A 6,000-nucleotide genomic window follows, 5' to 3' on the forward strand; every position below is an offset into this window, starting at 1 on the left:
ATGCGTAACCCAGGGCTGCTGGGTGTGGTGTTCTGTCCTCCTCTAGTCACACTCACCACCACTCACAGAATTAATCTGCTACAGCCTTGGCTAAGAGCCATGTGGCTTTTAACTTGTGTGGAAGGGATCACACACTAAATTTCAGCATTTCCAGGTACATTCTTCCCCACTGAAGACCAGCATCTTTTATTGTTTCGTATGCACCTAGAAGTCATAGTATCACATGGGAAAATACAGCACCAGTGAGACTTGGATATGGCTTTACAGTGTGACTGCTCAGACCTAGTCTAGGCTAACTTGGGTGCTAGTCACCTGAGTAAACTCAGTGATTATGACACACTTGTAACATTTAGACCCATTTTAAAAATGGAACTTGAGCCAAAGTTACTGAAGTATATTTGCAAACTTTACCTATTCTTGTAGTCTCTCTGGAGATAGTAGGTAGTCTGTCGTGTCCAACAATGACGTCTTGAGCTTGCACAGGCTCATCGGTTGTGGACTCGCATGTGGCTGAGGAGTCCAAGCTTTGAATGGCATGGGTGTTCACAGAATCATGTGACTTTCAGAATCATGGCTGCGATGCTCGTGGTTCCTGCTCTGTCCAGGACGTCCAAGTTCGTAACTCTGTCCTGTCATCGAATGTGCAGTATTAACCTCAGGCTGCGTGTGTGGAAGTGCTCCAGCAGTTTTATATGTTTTCTGTACGAGGCCCAGGGTTCACAGCCATACAGGAGACCGGTCAGACCTACAGCCTTGCACACTTTCAGTTTAGTGGACTGTCGGATATTGTGCTGATTGAACACTCACACTCTCAAATGTACTAGTGCCCAGCTGGCCTGGCAGATTCTGGCATTGATTTCTTTGTCAAGGGAACCATCATTGGCTATCACTCTGCCAAGCTACTTGAGCTCCTCTACTGCTTTTAACTCTGTTCCTTCGATACAGATTGAAGCGGGGAGAGCAGCAGATCCTGGAGCAGGTTGAGACAGATGGATATAGATAGCTCTCTGTAGATACATGAATCACAAAGGCTGGGTCTACGTGGTACGGCTTTCCCAGCAGATCCATGCTAATAAGCAGCCTCAAAATTGCAAATAGCTGCTCATCTTCGGTGCACCCCCTCTGAGGTACCTGGCACTGGCCACTGTCGGCAGACAGGCTACTTGGCTGGATGGCCTTTTGGTCTGACCCAGTATGGCCATTCTTATGTCCCATGGCTCATCAGCATAACTGTGAGAGAGCTTGGATGTGCCCCTCCTGGCAAAAAGCTCCTCTGTCAGCAGACCCTTATGCCTGAACTTTTTCATAACGGCCTAGTGGTAGAGGGTCTTTTTGCTGGCAGGGGCATGTCCACACGGCCTCTTTATTGCTGGCACTCCTGTCTGCTGAGGCTGAGACCAAGCTCTCTTACAGCTATGCTGATGAGCCATGGGACATAAGAATGGCCATACTGGGTCAGACCAAAAGGCCATCCAGCCCAGTAGCCTGTCTGCCAACAGTGGCCAGTGCCAGGTACCTCAGAGGGGGTGGACCGAAGACAGCGATCAAGCGATTTGTCTGCTGCAATTTGTCGCCAGCCTCTGACAATCAGAGGCCAGGGACACCATTCCTAAAGGTTAATAGCCTTTTATGGACCTAACCTCCATGAATTTATCTATCTCTTTCTTAAATTCTGTTATAGTCCAAGCCTTCACAGTCTCTTCTGGCAAGGAGTTCCACGGGTTAACTATGCTCTGAGTGAAGAAGGACTTTCTTTTATTATTTTTAAACCTGCTGCCCATTAATTTCATTTGGTTTCTTCTAGTTCTTGTATTATGGGCACATGTAAACTTCTCCTTATTCACCCTCTCCACACCTGTCATAATTGTATATACCTTTATCATGTCCCCCCTCAGTCTCCTCTTTTCTAAACTGAAAATTCCCAATCTTTTTATCCTCTTCTCATATGGGACCAGTTCCAAGCCCCTAATCATTTTAGTTGCCTTTTTCTGAACCTTTTCCAGCGCCAGGATATCTTTTTTTAGGTGAGGAGACCACATCTGTACACAGTATTCAAGATGTGGGCATATCATAGATTTATATGGGGGCAGTAAGATGCTCCTTGTCTTATGTTCTATCCCTTTTTCAATAATACCTAACATCCTATTTGCCTTTTTGACTGCCTCTGCACACTGCGTGGATGTTTTCAAGGAACTATCCATGATAACTTCCAAGATCTCTTTCCTGATTAGTTATAGCTAAATTAGCCAGCAATATATTGTAAGTATAGTTGAAGCTGCCATTTGCAATTTCGGGGCTGCTCATTGGCATGGATCTGCCGGGAAAGCTGTGCCATGTAGACCCAGCCAATGTGTTTTGTTTTCTCTTTCAGGAAGAATTAAAAAAAAAAAATTGCCTCATCTTTCCATTGCTTCAGTTGATAGGATTTATTTCATAACTGTGATCAGACACAGAATCTGAAAACCCCAGACTCCATTTCTTAGTGGTCTTCACGGAAGGAAATACAGAGTCAAAGCCACTTTTTGACACCCAAAAAATTCTAAATTTCTAGATATGTCCCATGATGACACAATGATATGAACTATAAGTAAATTGGTTTTATATATTTTAGGTACTTTAAGCTTGTCTGTGTATAGCAGAGAGTTGCAACAGAAGTCTTGTCATTCAGTTTTATGCAAAAAAACCCTCACAATTACATTTTCAGGCATTTTTAGAAACCTGAACTTCTGCTTTTTTGTCAAAATTACAATATTGCTATTTGAACATACAGAGCATGCCAAAACATATTTTTCGTGTCTTTATTGCAAAGTTTTTACTTGATTACAGACCCTTTGTTGTTTTATACACATGCTTACAAAGTCTGAACCACATAGCCATCATTTCTCAGCATTTACGTGCATGCATGATAGTGTATCTATTGTTTTACGTTTGTGTGTGTGTGTGTGTGTGTGAAAATCACTACAATAAGCAAAACACAAGTCAAAGTTTTCATTAAATAAATTATCAGTATTTGAATAGAGATACTGTGTATGAGTAAATGGAAGATTGAGAGATGTGGATTTAGGGCCTTTTGCAATTGGAGTTTGAACTTTCTCATTAAGTGCATTGTAGTGTTTTTTGGGCTCTTTGAGTTGCTGAGGTTTTCTACTCATATTTTATGTTCCATATGGACCAAGACAGTAAAAAAAGGACTTTTGTAAAGCCATTATACTGAAATATCACTTGCAGAAGTAGCTCATAAAGCAGGATATGGGAAAATGTAGAAAGGAGTGTGGGTGTTGTCCCCATGGAAGTAGTGCAGATAGTCGAATTCCAGCTTCTCATGCATGAGTCTTCCTGTGAGAACATATACACAAGCAATCCCTTCTAGCAATATGCTTGGCACATTTTCAATGGAAATGAATGCAAAGAGGAGAAAAAAATCTGTTTTAAAAATAAACAAACTTCTCTTCGTCACCCCCTGCTCTCCACAGAAACAAGGAAGAAAGAAGAGAGAAAGAAATCTATGTGAAATGTGAGGGTCATTTTAAAAGCACTCTGAAGAAATAAAATAACACATTTATATTTTATAAGACAGTCCCCCTATAACTAAATGAAAAAGCACCAAATTAAACAATTCCCTATAGACAGTCTCTTAGATAGCAATGGTTTAATAATTAAAACAAGCCTTTTATGAAAGAACTTGATGTAGGACTCTTTCATCCATTCAAAATGACTTGGACTGACAGAATTCCCCATAAAGCTGTTAATACAATATCATCTATATTTCTGATTACTGGGTCACTCCCCGATTCCTCTCCTTCCTGCCCTGTCACTCTGAACATCACAAGGTGATTTGCCTGTGCTTTAAACTCACACTTCGAATACTAGAGCACTTCAGGAAATGCACAGATAAGAAAAGGACAAATTAAGTGAAAGTTTCCAGAACTTCATGGTGCTCTTTTATTTTTTGTTAAGATTTGTTGGGTCACACAGAAAACAGGGCACTACATTTTATGTGCACAAATCCAATTACAGAAGAATGGGCTGTATGTGCTTGGCTCCCTGCCCCATTTTTAAAACATGCCCCCTACCAACTGAGCTGCATGAACTGGAATTGAATGTGCGGTGTCTTTTATCAATGAAAACAGCCACATTGGCAGCTCCTAACTGTTTGCAGAATTATTTGCTGTATGAAAAGATTCTTGGAAGGGGTGGCTCAGTGGTGAGAGCATTGGCCTTCTAAACCCAGGGTTGCGAACTCAATCCTAGAGCAGCCTTTCAAAGATATGGGGCAAGTTAGAATTTTGACAAAAAAAAAAAAAATCTGCCAGGGACAGTACTAGCTCCTGCTGTATGTGCAGGGGACTGGACTCAATGAGCTCTCAAGGTTGCTTCCAGTGCTGAGCTACATATATCTCCATGTTTCTTCTTCTTTCGTGGATTAGTCACCATGTTTGTTCTTAATCTGATTATTTGTAGGCCCACAGCCTGGGAATCAGAGAGTAGCACAAGTAGTGGGTGGTACATTGGCAATTTGTGTGTGTGTCGGGGGGGTCTGGATTCCTTAGCTAAGTTGTGGAGCAGCTGTTCAGATACTTTTGCAGATGTCTGTGTTGCCTCATTATGTGGGGACAATAAACAATGGATCCAGACAATGGCAAATAAACCAGTTCTGCCCATTCTAGGTACATTCTATTGAACTCAATGGGAAATAGAAGCCAAAATACCTTTGTGGATCTGGGTGTTGGTGTTTAATGTATTTTCTTGTGTATTGTTCCAAATCTAGCCCTCTCTGTGAAGTAGATTGACATTGATTCCATGCTAATGAAGCTCTCTCTACCACATGCTACCTCTCCAGGGCTATGTCTACACTAGCCCCTCCCTTTCAAAAAGGTGATGCTAATGAAACACTTTGTGATATGCTAATGAGGTGCTGCAATGAATATGCAGCACCTCATTAGCATAATGGTGGCCACAGTGCTTTGAAAGTGACACTATCACTCACCTGCAGCTTGTCTACATGGGGTCCTTCTCGAAAGGACCCTGCACGCTTTGAAATCCCTTTATTCCTATAACCAAATAGGAATAAGGGGATTTTGATGTGTGCGGGATCCTTTCAAAAAGGACCCTGTGTGGACGAATCACGCATGATCAAAAGCAGCACTTTCAAAGTTTTTGTTCACATGATATATTCAGTGATGCATATTCATTGCAGCACCTCATTATCATATCCTGAAATGCCCCACTAGCATCCCCCTTTCAAAAGTGAGGCGGGGGCCCTAGGATAAACATAGTCCAGGAGTTAATATAGATCCTGGTGTATACTAAATGTAAAACCACTGGGATGAAAAGCATTCTGGAAAAAAAAAATTACTTAAAGTGAACAAACCTGCAGAGGAGGGGGAGAAGGATCCATAGGAATAAAGCAGATCCCAAGGAATGGCAATTTTTAAATTAAGTGACTAGTTCTACTTTAATCAGACAGTGAATGTATTCTTCAGTGTGTTTACTTTGAAAACTGTACTCCTTAGAATGATGTCTTGTTTTTTCCCTTACTAACACTGCAGACAGATGAAGAACTACATGGGGTTAAAGTTGCATAAACCAAAGGAGGGAGAAGAGAATTCACAATGAATACTAGTAAACAATGATATTCTGTTGTCCACAAAGAAACTTAGTTTGTAAGTGCATGAGATAAATACAGTTATGGAATATTGCAATATTTTATTAGTCTGATATTCCCCAAAGCAAAATTCAGTCTTGGTGTAAATGCACAACAGTTATAAACAGGCTGCTGAAGAATAAGTAAAGAATAAGTAACTCTGGGGCATATGTTGCCCTCTGCTGTGGGGTATCAACAGGAGAACACTAGGCTTGATTCCACCCAGTCCCCAGTCTGTGGAAAGGAGCATGTTTTCCATCAGTGTGCTCCAGTCAAGTGCCTCCTAATAAGAGCCAGAGGATGCTATTGAAGGCTCCTTTCAAGAGTGAGGAGAGGGAGGGTCCTAGAAGCAGCCC

The sequence above is a fragment of the Carettochelys insculpta genome, chromosome 4 (assembly GCF_033958435.1).
Source record: "Carettochelys insculpta isolate YL-2023 chromosome 4, ASM3395843v1, whole genome shotgun sequence".
NCBI lineage: Eukaryota > Metazoa > Chordata > Testudines > Carettochelyidae > Carettochelys > Carettochelys insculpta.